Raw genomic sequence first — 18472 nt, forward strand, 5'->3', positions numbered from 1 at the left:
CTACTCCAGACCACTACCTGTGATGCAGGATCCACGCAGCTCAGGATAAGAGGAGATCCATGCAGCCGGTCGTCATTGCTGTTGGTGCCTGTGGATGCAGGGGAGTGACTCCTTCACTCCAAGGGAGATTCCTACTTCTTTCTTGTGCAGTCTGAAGACTTGCCACCCTCAGAGGATGCACAGCCAGGGAAATGTTGCAGAAGCTGGAAGTAGCCATGGAAACAAAGTTGCAAGCAGAGTCTTCGTCGTGGATGCAGATTGTCGGTTCCTGTAGGGTCCAGTCGCAGTTCCAGTAGCTAGAAGTTGAAGTAGAGGTTGCAGAGGAGTCCTGCTGGAATCTTGCAAGCTGAATGTGAGGACCCAACCAAGAGGAAGACCCTAGTAGCCCTGGAAGGGGGATTGGTCACCTAGCCTATCAGGAGGGGGCTTTGCTGTCACCTGCCTGACCTGGCCACTCAGAAGCTCCTAGAGGCCTCTGCCCACCTTGGCTTCATGATGACAGAATCAAGGGACCCCGGGAGGAGCTCTGGGCACCACCCCTAGGTTGGTGATGGACAGGGAAGTGGTCACTCCCCTTTCCATTGTCCAGCTTCATGCCATAGCAGGGACTGAAGGCCCCTGAACCGGTGCAGACTGGTTAATGCAAGGAGGGCACCAAATGTGCCCTTCAAAGCATACCAGTGACTTGGGGAGGCTACCCCTCCCAAGCCATGTAACATCTATTTCCAAAGGGGGAGCGTGTTACCCGCCTTTCCCAAAGGAAATCCTTTCTTCTGCCTTCCTGGGCTTGGGCTGATCAAGCAGCAGGAGGGCAGAAACCTGTCTGAGGGTTGGCAGCAGCCTGGGCTGCCCGGAAAACCCCAGAAAGCTGGTAGTAGCAAAGCTGGGGGTCCTCTAAGGAGCCCCCAGAGGGCATGGAATCATACTTCCAATACTGGCAACAGTATTGGGGTATGATTACAACATGTTTGACACTAAACATGCCATAATGGTTCGGAGTTACCATTATGTAGCTGGGCATACGTAGTGACCTATGTCCAGTACATACGTAAAATGGTGTCCCCTCACTCATGAAGTCCATTAGAAATGGAGCTGGAGTTTGTGGGGGCATCTCTGCTCAAGAGGTTACTTTCCTGAACAGATTACCACCAACTTCAAGTTGGTGGTAACGATTCACAAACGGGAGGGGTCTCCGAGGGACCCCTTCCCCTTTGTGAATGGGGGCTCAAAAAGTTTTTCAGAGCAGGCAGTGGTCCATAGGACTCTGAAAAGAAAACGTAAGGTTTTTTATGTAGTGCATCCCGTTTTACTTTAAGGAAAACAGGCTGCATTAGAAACAAAAAAGTGCTTTATTTAAAGAGTAGTCACAGATATGGCAACCATTTCCAATGAAGTTGCAAATTGCGACCTACCTCATGATTATTAATAAGGTAGGTCATTTGAGACCCCATAGGGAATCTCAAACAGTGTGCTTAACACTGTTGTACATTTTGTTTTGGGACTTGCAATTTTCAATTCCCAAATAGATCGCAAATTGCAAGTCGCAAAACAAAATCTCGTACATCTGGCCCATAGTAACAATTGTTACCTCTCAAGATCATGTGTATCATGCAAAATTACATTTTAATCTTATACACACGTCTCATCCATTGTGCCCGCCATCTTTTGGCACACAAACAATTCCATAAGTCCCACAAGGCTTCAGACTGTGCAGCAAGGTATAGTCTTGTGCACTAAGTACATCTCACTGGACAGGTAGCCACACAGTCACCTTGGGAATAATCTGCCTGTCTTGGAGCAATGCTGTACATTTTATGACAAGACGGAGGCTCCTATTATGCAGTTGTCTTTTCTTTATTTTTAATAGCAGCTCCAGTCAAGATTCACTACAACTCCCATAAGGCAAACCACAAGTAGCCAATGGGAGAACAACAGTAGTCCATAACAGTGCACCAATCACCGTCGATTCCACGGAATAATACCCATCTTGACTGAAAACAGCCCTCTTTTCTTGCTGCTCCTCAGTCAAGATAAGTATTATTTTGCTTTTCTCCTCAATTTTAATGGTGGCGCGTCGTGGTCTCCGTATTTCAGCCGACGCGCGCTGAAGAAACTCTCCGATTATCTCTTTGCTGCTCCGGGGGATCGCTGAGTCTTGTCGGAGCACGTTTATTGGCTTTTGGATCAATTTCACTTTTGGATCAATTTCACTTTTGGATCAATTTCACTTTCCACTTTTGGATCAATTTCACTTTTGGATCAATTTCACTTTCTGGCTTGTTTCTTTAGGTCAACTCCGCCCGTGGGCGGGCTAGATATCTCTTTTTCCTCTCTGGGTGAGAGGTTTAACCCTTTCTGGCCAGATACTTTCTTTTCTCTCTGTGTGAGAGGTTTAACCCTTACCTGGTTTTGCTGAAGGAGGATTGTGTTTCACCTTGTTACTATGGATAGTTCTCAGCCTCAGTTAACTCATGGGGAGGAGGAAGATGTTTTAAAGGAACATTTAAATGATTTTATTCAGTCTTCTGTGGATCAGGCTATGGCTACCTCTTGGCAAAAACTGTCAAAAAATTTGGAAAATTCGGTAGTTAATATCAAGACCATGCTGGCCCATTCTGCGGGGGAAAGCAGAAAGCGTCCAATCTCCTCAAAAAATAAAAAAGAGACGCTAACTGGAAGTGACAATGTTTCACACATGGCGGAGGACGTGGTTCCTCATGGGCCTCCTAATAAGGAGGGGTTAATAGCTAAGTCTATCAGAAAATGCATGGTTAAAACCAAACACATTTCTTCTCCTATCAGAATAACAACGATTTTGGACACGGATGAGGAAGAAAACGCTCCAGAGTCGGATGAGGGTAGTTCGGATGAGGATGTTGGAGGATTACTTTTCCCTTTTCCTCTTAAAAAGCCCAAATATGTTTCGGAGTCCTCAGCCATTCTGGATTCTGAAGGGGTGCCTATGTTTGATCCGGGAGATATACAACATCCGAATTCCACAGAGTGGCTTCCCTCAGAACATGTGGCGAACTATGTCACTGCAAGACTTCGTACTCCCTTGGATAAACAGGTCCGGGCGAAGTTAAAATCGGAGTGTCCCCGCCCGGCTCTGTCTTCTAAGATAACGGCGACTCCAGCGATTGATTCTTCGCTCCTGACTTTCTTTACCAGATACGGCAAAGATCCCCGTAAAGGAGTGGATAAGGCCTGGTCCACATGTCAGGATAAGCTTTTGGACATTGTGGGTCCCTTGACACGTATTTTTGATATAGCGGAAGCAGCTCGGCTAGAACAAGTCGCTATTGACCCTGAAGAGCTCTCTTTATGGGCGCAGCGAGCTGTTTGTTTGTTAGGAAATGCTAATTCCTCTATTACTCACGAGCGGAGGAAAGGACTCTTGCTCAAGTTGGACCCAAAGTTGGTTAACTTAGCCGGTTCCGATCCGGGGGTGAAGGCAGAAGGATTATTGTTTGGTGATTCCTTCATTAAACAGTTAAGCAAGTATGTGACCACTTTTTCTTCGTTGGATAAGGCGCAGCAATCTTTGAAGAAGATGTTCGTTCTCGGGTTTTCACCAGGGCCGGCAGAGGTAGGAACCGCTTTGCCGGCCAAGTTTATGCCAATCAAGGTTCCTGCGGTACCTACCTGAACACCTATCAGGATTACAGGCCTCAATTCTATCCCCAAAGAAGCAGGGGCTTCAGGGCAAAAGGAGGACGTAACTCCAGAGGTGCGACCCAACTCGGTAAGTCAGACTTCCTTTATTCCGGTGGTGGGGGGCCGCATTGCGCTATGTCTATCAAAATGGGAGGATCTCACAAGGGATCCTTGGGTTCTAAACACAGTGCGAGGTTATGTTATAGAACTCTTGTCAGAGCCTTTTCAAGAGGTTTTTCCTCCCCCTCCTCAGTTTTCAGATCAAATGACAGATTAAATTTTGTTGGAGATTCAATCTCTACTGCAAAAACAAGCTATTGTTCCTTGTTCTCTAGATCCTTCAGGTTTCCTCAGTTCTGTTTTTCTGGTTCAGAAAAAGAACAAGAAAATGCGTCCGGTCATCAATTTGAAACAGTTCAATCAGTTTGTTCTTTATCGGCATTTCAAGATGGAGACTATTCTTCATCTCAGAGATACCCTTCTTCGGGGCGATTGGTTGGTGAGGTTAGATCTTCGGGATGCTTATCTGTCAGTTCCCATTCATCCCGTCTCGCAGAAGTTTCTCCAATTCCACTGGGCAGGTCAGTATTTTCGTTTCACCTCTCTTCCTTTCGGCCTTTCCTCCGCCCCGTGGTGCTTCACAAAGTTAATGAGGCCAGTGGCGGCTTTCCTCAGAGCTCGAGGCATTCGTCTGGTGATTTACTTGGACGACATCTTGATCATGAGTCAGACTCGCGATTTGCTTTTGTCACAAGTGCGTCTAGCTTGCGCTCTATTGGAAGATCTAGGTTTTATCGTAAATTATGAGAAATCTTCTCTAGATCCAGTTCAGCAAATCGAGTTCCTAGGCTTTCTGGTAGATTCCATATCAGGTACTCTCCTTCTACCGTCATCAAAGATCAAATCCATAAAGTCCGAAATTCTCCTAATTCTTCGCAGTTCTTTTTTATCCCTCAGATCTTTAGCAAGAATCGTGGGTCGGCTTTCGTCCTCAATTCAAGCGATTTTTCCGGGTCCCCTGCATTATCGGGCATTGCAAAGACTAAAGATTCGGCATATCCAAAAAGGCCTAGCTTATTCAGATGTTATAGCTCTGGATCAGGAGTCTCGGGCAGAACTCCAGTGGTGGATAGACCATTTGGATGCCTGGAACGGCAGAACTATCTTTGCATCAGCCCCAGATCTTGTATTAGAGTCAGATGCAAGTCTGACGGGTTGGGGAGCCCGGTGTGGTGCAATCTCGACTGGAGGTTCATGGTCTCCAGAGGAGTCAAAATTGCACATAAACTGTTTACAGATGCTTGCAGGCTCCTTTGTGAGAGACAGGATTTCTTGTTCAGTTCTGCTCAGAATGGACAACATTTCGGCGGTGCGTTACATCAATCGGTTAGGAGGCACAAAATCCAGGCCTTTAGCGGAATTAGCGAAAGGGTTTTGGGAGTTCTGTCTTCAAAACAAAATCTCGGTTCAAGCCGAATATTTTCCGGGCAATCTCAATTTGGTAGCGGACTGGTACTCCCGTTTCTTTCGGGACTCCAGCGACTGGATGCTCAACTTACAGGTGTTCAACGCCCTACTACACAAGTGGGGACCCTTCCACATAGATCTCTTTGCTTCACGGTTAAACACTCAACTTCCACGATTTTTCAGTTGGCTTCCAGACCCTCTAGCTCTAGCCTTCGATGCGTTTACTCAGGATTGGTCGTCTTCCCTCAATTACGCCTTTCCTCCTTTTATTTTGATTCCCAGAGTTCTGGCACAAGTCAGACATCAGCAAGCTTCTCTAGTTCTCATAGTCCCTTTTTGGCACTCCCAGGTGTGGTTCCCTTCCCTCCTGGAACTGTCAATCGAATCCCCGATTCTGATACCCTCCTTTCCAGATCTCCTGACCAATCATCAAGGCCTCCGTCACAGTTTAATTCTTCAAGAGTCCCTGATCTTGTCGGCGTGGAAAATTTCGGGGAATCTCGATCTAGTGTTTCAATTTCGACAGAAGCTGCAGCCTTCATTGACCGGGCTACAGCTCCTGGGACAAAGAAGGCTTATAGATCAGCTTGGTCTCTCTGGTGTTGCTGGTGTTTGGGAAGACAAGTTGATCCCATTACAGCGGATGTGTCTTTGATGGTCAATTTTCTGGCGTCGGAAGCCAGTAAAGGTAAGTCCTTTCGCACTATTAATTTATATAGATCTGCGATTTCTTCGACTCATGATTACTTTTAAGGTAAGCCTATTGGCGAACATCCGCTGGTTTGTCGTCTATTAAAGGGAGTAAAATTTTCCAACCCGCCAAAACCTAAATACAGTTGTTTATGGGATGTTAATACAGTTTTAACGTTCTTTGTCTCTTGGCCCGACAATCCTTTGTTATCTTTGAAGCAATTATCGGCTAAGCTAGCTATGCTTTTATGTTTGGTATCTTTTAAACGGTTATCCGATGTTAGAGCTCTCGACGTTACTGCTCGCTATTTTACTCCCTCCGGAGTTCTGTTTAATGTAGTGAGACGTACCAAAACTAACCTTTCTTCAGTTTTTTATCCCTTTTTTCCTGATCATCCCAAGCTCTGTGTGGGTCAATGTTTAAAAGTTTATGAACAACGGACAGCCGATTTGAGAAAGTCTTCTTCTACTCAGTTATTGATTTCTTTTAGGAAACCTTACAATCCTGTATCCTCTCCTACTTTGGCCCGTTGGGTTTGCTGGATTATGACTTTAGCTGGTATTGATACCTCTGCTTTTGGTGCGCATTCAGCTACGGGAGCCATGGCATCTAAAGCTTTTTGGGCTGGTTCTCATTTAGAGGATATTCTCAGATCGGCTGACTGGTCTAATGATAATGTATTCAAAGTGTTTTATTGCAAACCGATTCAGCATGCTTCATTTAATGTGATTGATTCGCTTTAAAATTGCATAATAGGAGCCTCCGGTCTTGTCATAAAATGTAGATTTTCCTAGTAATTTATGAAGGAAAGTCTTAATTTTATTAAAGACACGGAGGCGCGTATTATCCCACCACTATAAATTCTAACTCTGTGTTTTATTGCCCTCCCTTTTAGCTTCTACTTCAACACAGCAAACCTCTGCATAGAGATCGTTTAGGTGCGGTGGCTTCCCTGATGTTTCCTTTCAAGGAATCTCAAGCGACGAGTCGACAAGACCTGCCGGTTTTCCTCCAGAGACTTATATTTTATCTGCAAGAAGTTTTCTCGCTTTGTTTGGCGTTTTGTGCTTGTTGGGTTATTATTCCATTGTTTACTTCTTATTGAGTTTCGCACAAGAAAAGAGGGCTGTTTTCAGTCAAGATGGGTATTATTCCGTGGAATCGACGGTGATTGGTGCACTGTTATGGACTACTGTTGTTCTCCCATTGGCTACTTGTGGTTTGCCTTATGGGAGTTGTAGTGAATCTTGACTGGAGCTGCTATTAAAAATAAAGAAAAGACAACTGCATAATACTCGCCTCCGTGTCTTTAATAAAATTAAGACTTTCCTTCATAAATTACTAGGAAAATCTACATTGTCTGACAGTGAAGGCAGCAAACCTGGGCCACTGAATCATGTGGAAAAAATATCCTACACTGCCCACAAGAAATGTAGCATTGTAGTGTGGTTAGTGTACCAGTTGCACTTTACAGCACACGGCTCACACATAGCTCATACCCCTTATGTACTGTCAACATAGAGGACATAGTGCAGTGACATGTATACATTATCATGCCCCACATTGACATCCATTTACTATCCTCCCCATGGCAGTAGACATTGAACAACAGTGACTCCAACTTTCACTGCCAAATATATGTGAATGAAGTATGCAACATCACCTGCCAGAAATGTCAATAGGAGCCATAAAATGGGGAAACGAGTCAGCATCTCAGAAGCTCAGTCAGGAGTCTTCTGAAAGGGAAATAAAAGGACTTCTAAACTAAACAGTGATTTTAAGGCAATGGCAGAGAGGGAGATAGCTCTCCAAGGGTACAGCATTCAGGGAATCTTCATTAGCAAAACATTTGGATCAGCGAAGCCTCTGCAAGCATCAGGAACTCTCCGGGAATTGAACAGGAATGTTCAAAGTTCAGATTGTCCATCAAAATTTTAGAATTCGCAAAGCATTCAGGGGCATATTTATACTCTGTGTTGAATTAGCATCATTTTTTTTACTCTAATTCAGCACAAACTCAACGCCATATTTATATTTTGACGCTAGACCCGTCCAACGTCAAAATATTGGTGGTAATGTCATTTTTCGGATGCGTGAAACCTCCTTGCGTCAATGAGATGCAAAGTGGGCGTTCCCATCTAAAAAATGACTCAAACACCATAGCGGCGTATTTATCCACCTAGGCAAAAAAGCCACACAGGTGGGAGGCGGACCCAAAAAATGACGTTAACACCGATTTGCGTCAAAATTTAACACCTGGGTCAGGGCAGGCGTTAAAATGAGGCAAAACTCCACTACTTAAGGAGAACACACAGAAGCAACATTAGCAACCCACAGGAGAAGATGGCGGTAATAATGATCCAGCTTGCAAGACGGTGCAGAGGACAGCAACAACTCCAGCAATCACCACCACGACAACACGGTCCACAAAGGCAACGCAGAAGGCAGGAAAGGGTCTTCAGAACCAGGACAACCCTCCTTGGTCTCATTGGACATAATTAGGACCTATAGACTGAACCGGCAAGCCTTACTTCACCTGCTGCACCACATTGAGCCACAAATTACAGCCAGCCTGCAGACCCCACACAACATATCACCTGTGACAAAGCTGCTAGCTGTCCTGTACATGCTGGCAAGTGGTTCCTTCCAAACAACTGGTGCACTGGTTGCTAGTGTCTCACAGCCATCGTTCTCTGCATTCCTGCCAAAGGTGTTAGACGCTATCATCTCCCTGACACCCCGCCACATCAGCTTCCCCAACACCCAGCAAAAGCAGCAGGAGAACAAACAGGGGTTCTATCAAGTCCATGGCTTTCCACATGTACTTGGTGCGATTGACTGCCCCCATGTCTGACTCATACCACCTGCAGCAACAGAGCACTTATACCGGAATAGCAAGCACACACATTCCATTAATTTGCAGGGCATAGTGGACCGCCAGGGACTATTCATAAACATTTTGGCCAAGTATCCTGGGAGTGTCCATGATGCCTACATATCCAGGCACAGCAGGGTCAATGAACAATTCCAGGATGGACAATTTGGAAATGGCCTACTTGTGGGTAAGTTTACAAATCTAGCAATATACACACAACACACCAACCCTGTTGGACACACAAGACCTACACCACTACATTAACACATGGCCAGGGTAACACACATGTGTAGGTGATAACACATATGCACCATGCTGCAGTACAGCACAATCAGTGCACACCACAAACACATACACCCACATGTACATAACACACCCACAACTTGACAGGCACACCACGGGAAGGACAGGTGCAGACATGTACCTTTTGCTAACAGTAGAACTACACAGACCACTACAAGTGCCCACAGGTTGCCTACTACGTACACTTCACACACAGTACACCAAACAAAGAATAGCACAGACATGTCAATAGCATACACCATGCCCATGTCATGTAAGTTCAATATGGGCACATATCCCTCAAGTTATGCCGTGCAAATCACTGCCAGAACAAATATCAAATACCAGACAACTTGCGCCTATACCAACTACATCTCATTAACACATACCTGACTTACCTGTAGTGTGCAGAGACAGCTGCCTGATGCATTGGCTCAGACACATAGGAATACAAGATCAATGCCCATCACATACCATGTGCCAGATGTGTGATACGTGGTACCACACCTATTGTAGTGCCACCTCACTTGCAACACTCACTGACTCACAACACCATCATGTCTTTTCCAGATACAATAAATGGCCCACCATGGGGCAGAGTCACTGTCAGACAGTGCATATCATGAATGTCATAGTGGGACCCAGAAGGAGAAAACAGGACATCACCGACCTCACATGCACTGTGCCAAAGGACACATTTGCTAAGTAGCTGAGCTCCATCCCATTGCCTGCACTGTGCATGTGTCGACAGTATAAATGTACACCTTATGGCTGCCACAAACATTAGCTGCCACTCTGGATCACCAAGGGATCTATTTAATAGCCCAAAGTACCATTGTCATGGCCTGCACTGTATGTACAACTTGGCAGATGACCATTTTATATTGACTTGAAGCCACATTGTAAATCGGCCACCCTACCATGCTGTATGTAGTGTTGAAGGGGTGTGCAATGTGTGTCGCTGCAGGTCTGTCACCACAAGATACATAGCATGATGATGATGACTCACATGTAGCTGTCACCTAAAACCTGAGGAAGGGCCTACAACAAACACCACCCCAGGGGTGCTGTATGCAGGTTGCAATAAGGAAGTAGACTGTGCTTTGAACTCAGATGATTGTGCCATCAATGCATGCTGCATACTGCTGCACACACAGAAAGAGCCAATTGGCCATTAAAACAGCATATGTATTCCTGCACAGATACATCCACTGCCACAAGGCAGCTAGCCAAGTTCCCTGGTGCATGGTAGGTAGTGTTGGTGCACGGCTGCATATGAGCAACTGGCACAGGAGACAACAAAGGGTTGCCAAGTAACATGTCACACATGGGCATTCTTGCATAGTCGAAATGTTGCAGGACAGTGCATCCAGTTTTAGAGACGTGTTCTGCATTCTCACTTACCAATTTCAAAGGCCCTAAGTGTCACACATCATCTGCAATGACACATGTCAAAATGGATGGGATGTCCAGTCTCTGTAGTGCTACCATGTTGCCACCACATCTGACTCCATTCTGTTGTGAGGATGTGTCATGTCCCCTCTAGTGATAGCACACTGAGACACAGGTGCACTACACAACGCATGGTAAGTACATTACAACCATCGGTTTGGAATCCATATCATATGTCCCAGGTGCTTGAGCCAAACACAATATTTTCATGTACAACAACCTAGTGCTGAGGAGACATTACACAAGGATAGGAACTCACACCATACCACAAATACATATGAGTCACAACCAGCTCAAAATATCAACTGCCATGCAACATGACATACCTGTTGCAAGCCTTAACAACTACGTACTCCTTTAATCTTTTGCAGCGGATCATGGTTATGGCATACAGCCATGGATAATGACCCCATTTCCCAACCCAAGCACAGCAACAGAGCATGCATATAATGAGGGACATCGGAGGACACAGACTATTGTGGAGAGGACATTTGGCATCCTGAAGTCCAGATTCAGGTGCCTGGACATCACAGGAGGCAGCCTCCCATATGCCCCACACATCGTCCGCAAGGCAATTATGATATGTGCCATCCTGCACAACATATGTGTGTGGATGAACATCCCCTTATCAGGGTACACATGACCTCACACTTTGCACGGACACGTCTGTGGAATGCACATCAGAATGGATGAGAACATATGCAGCTAGGGCTGCAGGTCCACCACACAAAACTTTATATAACACTGCTAAATGTAATGACTTTGATCTGATTATTGTGTTCCAAACATGATATGGGTGAAATGTAGGCAGAGTGTGTCAATCACAGTATGTACCAAATATGTACACATGTCAGACATATGTGTAGTCCACACACAAGTGATCATATACTCAAGATCAACATATGGAGACAGTTGTTGGGTAACATTTGCTAGATAGCATTTATCAGCCATCATCAACAATGACCGAGCTGTGTATGTCGTCTGAAATGTAATGCTCTGTAAGACAACTACACACATCACATAAGTAAACACAACACACAATCACATTCCATAACTGTTGCATTGTACTATATGCCATATATATGTGGATACACTGTTGTCAGACATGCATACATATGCATGACATAAATACATGTGCATGCTGTCAATTCTGTCAATTCTGTAACACACACATTGGTGTAACAGACCCATTACACTCAAATCACATTGTTGTATGGACTACCACATGTGGCCATACACAAAATGCCACACTGCAGCCCAGCCCATTCAATGTGTATGTTGATACAGGGTGCATCCATAGACAATGGACAAAATCACACAGTCAGGAATAGAGTAAAAGAAATGACGCAAATGTGTCAAAAACATCCTCAAATGCAAAGTATATGGCCCATTAGCGTGAATTCCACCTTCACACTCATCTCAATGCTGATTTACTGTTAAATTTACGCATAAAGGTAATGCGTCAATAAAAAAAGATGCACGTAGGTCATGCATCAGAAATACTCACGCAAATATTAGATGCGTCAAATAAATATATGCATTACAGAAAACGTGACACACAGGGACAGGAAGTGATGTAATAGGAAATCCTGTTTACAGGCATGGTACAGTGGGTGTACTTTCACTTTCTATACAGTCTGTGCCTCTTTTGACTGTGTGGTTGTCTTGGAGTTGGTGGTGTGTTCTTGCTCTGTATTGTATCTTGTGGTGTCCCTCCTGTTTTGTTTTTTGTAGTATTTGACTATACTTTGTCCCAGTGTTAGTAAATGTTTTTTTTCTTTCTATTTTTCCACAGTACTTGTACTGTGGGGTGTCTGTCCGGCATAGTTGTTAAGTTGGGTTAGTTGGGATTGTTATTTTTAGGCCTTAAGTTTCCTTTACTTTATTTTTGTTTAGAACCAGAATTTTTGTCAACCTGTACCTCAGAGATATGTCTGGTAGGCGAAGGCTGACTATGATGGGGGTGGAGGAGCTAGGAGGCTTTGTTTGGCTGGTAGCCCACTACCTCCCATTAATGTTGGAGATGGGGGGGCGTGTGATCCAGGGATCCTGGACGGAGGCGAAGCAGCTGCGATGGGGCAAGGTGCTCCACCACCTGAAGAGGGTGTAACGCAGCAGCCACAACAAAGCATCGCTGGGCAGATCTGGTGGCCAGGGAGCAGGATCTGCTTGACCATCTTGGTGTGGTGATCGGTAGCCCTGTTGGTGAGTCTCCCATTGGCAAACTATTTACTGTTCACCGCGCTTGAATGAGAGCAGCAGATGTGTTGGCGTTCTGCATGCAATAATTGTGGACAGGTTGCATGCAATCAGAATGAAGTGTAACTGTACCAGTATAGACATGGAGTTCACATATCCTACCATTATACCAATGCAACCCTCACTAAGTCACACATTTCGGGGGCCATGGCAACACCTGTGCCCCAGCTTAGTGTCATGTATGATAAGCCAAGACACCACCAGCATACCATATGTAACTGGATTGTGATAACAAAGTAGGGCAATCCATGTATGGTGCTACATTGTCATAATTTCACACACATCATCCCTGCCATTATGTTAGCAAAGGGGGCATACCTGCCTTAGGGGGCACTGGCAGTGGGGCATTTGATACCATCAGACAACTTTCACACATCAGTCATGAACATTGCAGTCTAAAAATTGAGCCGCTTGTCCTTCAATTTAACACCTGCCAACATGACCAACAAGGAACTGCGTACTTTTCAGAAGAGGGCAGTCCGCTATAGGCACATACTGGCAGTGGAACCTGGGTTCCGGAGGATGGCACGCCGCTATCGCACAGAGCGATCCACCGGGGAGTGGTGGGCATTCACCCAAGGGAGACCCATATTGCCCACACGGGGAGGACCAAGCACCCCAGCTATGCAGGAGGCCATAGCTGCCACCATCACTAAAGCCCCAGCTGCTGCACCCTCAACGTCCATGCCACAGCCGATCCCACCTGCTGCCACGGACCTACAGAGCCGACCCCACCTGCTGTTAGGGACCTACAGAGGGATGTCACACTGGTCCTCAAAATGTTGGACACTCTTGAGAAGGAGGTGGAGAAAAACACAAAGAGACTCAAATTCATCAAGAGGGCCAATCTGTGAATGGCTTAATGACTCTCACCCCCAGTTCAGTCCCCTTCCTCCTCATTTGTTTTATGTTTTATAGTGGGTTTTAGGTGGTTTGTGTCAGGTTAGATTAGGTTAATAGTTTAGTTAGGATAAGTAGGTTTGGGGGTGGGTTTTCTACTTTTTACTATGTGGGTGGGTGTGATGTTGGGGCTTTTATGTGTTATATATAAAAAAAATAAAAAATTTAAAATATATATATTTGTTTAGTTATAGGTAGTATATGTGTAGTTTAGTGTGAGAGAACAGGGTTGATTGCAGAGGCCTCCTAACGTTTTTCCCCCATTTTCCACTTTTTGCTGGTGTTTTGCTGACTCTGATGGTGCCCTGGGTACTGCTAACCAGTCCCAGGGCCTGTGCTCTGTGTAAAATCAGTATGCAACTTAGGCTAATTATAATTGGCTAAGCCAACCTACCTATATGTCCCTAGTATATGGTAGGGCATGGAGGTTTAGGGACCCCAGCATAGGTAGGGCCCCCATTGGTGCACTGCTGAGGTGCCCAGTGTCATTTTAAAGGCAGGCCTGCCTTGATGGCTGCTTTTAAATTAAAGTTACATGCAAATTCGACTTTGGAATTAAAAGTAGTTCAAAAGTCTTAAACTACCTTATTATTACATATAAGTCACCCCTAAGGTGTGCCCTATGTGCCCCTGAGGCTGGGTGCCATGTAACTATAAGCAGGGACCTTATAAAAATAGTTTTATAAGCCCTGGTGAGGTAAAACAGACAAATTTGTTTTTCCCTCATTGTAGTGAATGGCCTCTATAGGCTAGAATGGGGAGACTTTATTTTAATTTTTAAAGTCCCCTTGAGTAACAGATACCAGAAGTTTAGCAGGTGCAGGTCATGGGTCTGCCAGCATCCAGTGGACTGTAAGCTGACCAAACCTAGAGAGGTAGGGGAGGCAGCTGATGAGTGGTTGAGAACCAGGGTGGTTGTCAAGTCTCAGGGGGGAGACTCCAAAAAGGGGGGGTCAGGTCCCCAAAGACCTAAGGAGGGAGGTGGTAAGCCCACCACAGAGACTCCCTCTGTACCCCAGAACCCTAAGAAGGAGTAGAGTAAATCCCACTCCCACTCTGACAAGCAGAGACAGGGAGACCCAGGGTTAAAAAAGCTCTTGGACAGTAAGGCTTGCTTTGACTGTCAGCAGACAGGTCACTTCAGAGCAGATGCAGCCTGTCCAAAGAAGGTGGATAGCACTGGGCTGTCCAGTGTAGCCATGGAGGAGGACTCCTCAGATGATGAAGTCCTCCTAGCATTGGGCTGGGAGACAGGACCAGGTGGTAAGCTGGTGATTCCTGAGGGTGGGAGTAGGCACTTTCACCCCATTCAGGTGAATGGAATCCCTACCACTGGCCTGAGAGACACCTGTGCCAGTCACACTATAGAGAATGACGGTTAGTGTCCCGAGACATGTATGTCCCAGGAGAGACCAGGAAAGTCAGGATAGCCACAGGGGAGGTCACCTCCAAACCTGTAGCCATAGTGCCCCTAGAGAGGGAGGGTATCCTTGGCTGGTTTAGGGTGGTAGTCAGTGCTGACCTCCCACTAGATTGTATCCTGGGCAATGACCTCCCAGAGGTGAGTCTGGTCCCAGATGCTGCGGTCGCCCAGGGCGCCCCCCCCAACCAAAAGTCCTGGGGAGTCAGTCCCCACAGTTAGGAGACAGGGGTCCCCATGAAAAGGAAAGAAGAAAAAATAGAACGGTGGGCCACTCTTAAAGAGAGTTCCAGGGAGCCAAAGGCCTTCTGCCCCAGTAGGGGGGGAGCCCAGAGTTGGCACTGGTGAGGCCTCACTTGACCCCAAGGGAGTTCTGAGTAGTCAGGCTGCTGTCCAGATGCGCTGTGTTGCCCTTGCACTGACAGAAGGGAGATTGAAGGAGGGTGTCTGCCATAGGAAGTGGTAGCTCCCCACTCTAGACAGCAAGAGGGGTGTCAGGACCCCACAGTTGCCCCTAAAGCAGCTCAGCCACCTGTCAGTGGAGAGCTTAGGGTGTGGTTCTGGGTACTGTTAGCTGGCAGTAGCCTCTGCTGGGTGCTGGCCTTCCTGGCAGCATTGCACTTGGCCTGGGAGGCAGACCCCAGGGCCAAAAGCAAAGTAGGCCCCCTGACCCTGTTGGTCATGGTGGGGTTGCTCAAGTGTTGGGTGACCTCTTTGGGTAAGCTAGGTGTTGCTCTAGCAAAGTTAGGAGTAGGGGAGGTGGGCACCTCACTACCCAAGTTGGCAGAGAGAGAGGAGGAAGACCCCCCAGAGGGAAGTTTCAGTTTGAGATGGGTCCTTTCACTGTTGGGATGGATTCACTACCCAGAGGGAGTGAACTTGGCAGGAGGATGTAAGGCAGAGTAGGCCCTGCAAAGGGACAGCCTGTTCTCTTCACTGTCTTCCTCGACTGACAAGCCAGGAAGACTCTCCCAGGGTTGGGCTGAGACTCTTGGGCGTGTGGGCTGGGGGGGGCTTGTGTGAGAGAACAGGGCTGATTGCAGAGGCCCCCTAACGTTTTGCCCCCATTTTCCTCTTTTTGCTGGTGTTTTCCTGACTCTGATGGTGCCCTGGGTACTGCTAACCAGTCCCAGGGCCTGTGCTCTGTGTAAAATCAGTATGCAAGTTAGGCTAATTATAATTGGCTAAGTCAACGTATCTATAAGTCCCTAGTATATGGTAGGGCATGGAGGTTTAGGGACCCCAGCATAGGTAGTGCCCCCATAGGTGCACTGCTGAGGTGCCCAGTGTCATTTTAAAGGCAGGCCTGCCTTGCTGGCTGCTTTTAAATTAAAGTTACATGCAAATTCGACTTTGGAATTAAAAGTAGTTCAAAAGTCTTAAACTACCTTATTTTTACATATAAGTCACCCCTTAAGTGTGCTCTATGTGCCCCTAGGGCTGGGTGCCATGTAACTATAAGCAGGGACCTTATAAAAATAGTTTTATAAGCCCTGGTGAGGTAAAACAGCCAAATTCGTTTTCCCTCATTGTAGTGAATGGCCTCCATAGGCTAGAATGGGGAGACTTTATTTTAATTTTTGGTATCAAATTAATTGTTATAATAAATCCCACAACTTCCAGTTGTTGGATTTAATATGACTTGTTCAGGTAAAGAGTTTTAAACTTTACCTGAAAAGTTGCCAACTTCAGCCCTGCAATGTTTTTGCTGCTGTGCTCTGATTGGCCAGCCTCTGGCAGCCTGGCCAGGCTGCCTTGATGAAGTGTGAAGTGGCCTGGCTTCACACATAGAAATGTGCCTGTGGGAGGAGATCTCCCCTCAGCAGATTGTGAGGCAGGAAGGGGGAGGGCTGCCAAACTGGTCTTCAAAGGCAGAGAAGGACATTTGGAGCAACCTAGCAACACCCCCACATCCTGCAAACCCAGACTATTAGGTGCCTCCTTGATTAGATTAGGAGAGGGCAGGAGAGGGGTGTGTTTAGGATGTTTAGCCACACCAGTGGGTGGGCTCAGCCAGATGTAACCTCCAAAAATCACTTTCAGCCATGATGGATTTTTGAGGAATGTTGCTCCCTGGGATTGATTTTTACCACACTTCCCAGGAAGTGGTCATCACAGGGGGAAATACCCTACCCCTGATTGGAGAACCAGGACCCCCATGTTTTTCACCCAGGAGCAGGGATAAAACTGTCTGACACCTCAGATCCCTATCAGATTCCAACAAGGAAGAACAACAGGAGAAGAAGGACTGCCCTGACCTGCACCTGTACTCTGCACTCTAGAGGACTGCACCAGCTGCACACTTGGGCTTCACCACTAAAAGGACTTTACCTGTCTTCTACTGCTTCAAGAAGGGACTCCCTGTTTGCTACAGGTAAAAAAGGAGCTGCCCAGAGTCCCCCCCTGCATCAAGTCCTGTAAGCAGAGCCCAGCTGACCAGCGTCCAGGGGCCATTTGAGGATGCTGACCAGGTGCATTCTGGGAATTGTAGTCCCAGCTCCCAAGGAGCAACTCAGAGCTTCTGGAACCTTGGATCAAGTTGTGGACACTTCAAGGACACAAAAAGGACCTCTGGAAGAAGATCCAGAAGTTTGGAGACGTTTGGAGCAACTCCATAAGTTGAAGAGGTGCATTGAACCAGAGCCTCTGAACCCTTGGCTGGTGCTGTGGACCACTTTCCTGAATCAAACACTTCTGAAAGTAAGTGTGACAGTGTTACCTCTTGGGTTGCCTGAACTCTGGACTTTGTTCCTTTTCAGTGTGACCTTTTTTAACCCTTTGAGCGCTAGTTGCTTCAATGCGCTAGAAAGCATTAATACTTTAAAAATTCATATACCCGGTTCCCCTTATTCAATTTGATTCATTTTGGTGTAATTTTAAAGATAAAAATTTAATCTATTTTTATAAATTGAGTTTGGATTTTAAACTGTTTCCTGTGTTTTATTTATTTACTGTTTTGTGATATTTGAATGCTTTACGCTTTGTCTCCTAAGTTAAGCCTTATCGCTCGTTGCCAAGCTACCAAGGGTTGAGCTAGGTTTAATTTACTGAGACCTAACTGGACCTAAATGGAGGTTAGTGGCTATTGCTAAGTTTAGGTGCTTACCTGCCCTTACCAATAACCCATTTTCCAACATTTAGTATATGTTGTCTGCATGTGTTTCGTGATATAAGGAGGGTGGGGGGGCCAATGTTTCGAGTTTGTCGTTAAATGTGTTAGGTAAGTTTAGCATAGAGTAGTTAGGGTCAGTTGTTGGTTATGTAGTTAGGATAGGTTAGGTAAGGTTAGGATAGGTGTTCTTCATTCTTTTTCATTTAGTTAAATTCTAATTGAAATTATTTGGGTACTCCCCTACTTCATGTGTCTTATGCTTGGGTCTCAGGGTCTTCCCATGAGAGTACAGTGAAAATTGTGTGTTGGCCTAGGGATTCCGTCCTGCCTCCAGATCCCTCTCTTGACATGTTCATC

This window comes from Pleurodeles waltl, chromosome 4_1 (assembly GCF_031143425.1).
Source record: "Pleurodeles waltl isolate 20211129_DDA chromosome 4_1, aPleWal1.hap1.20221129, whole genome shotgun sequence".
In the NCBI taxonomy this organism is placed as follows: domain Eukaryota; kingdom Metazoa; phylum Chordata; class Amphibia; order Caudata; family Salamandridae; genus Pleurodeles; species Pleurodeles waltl.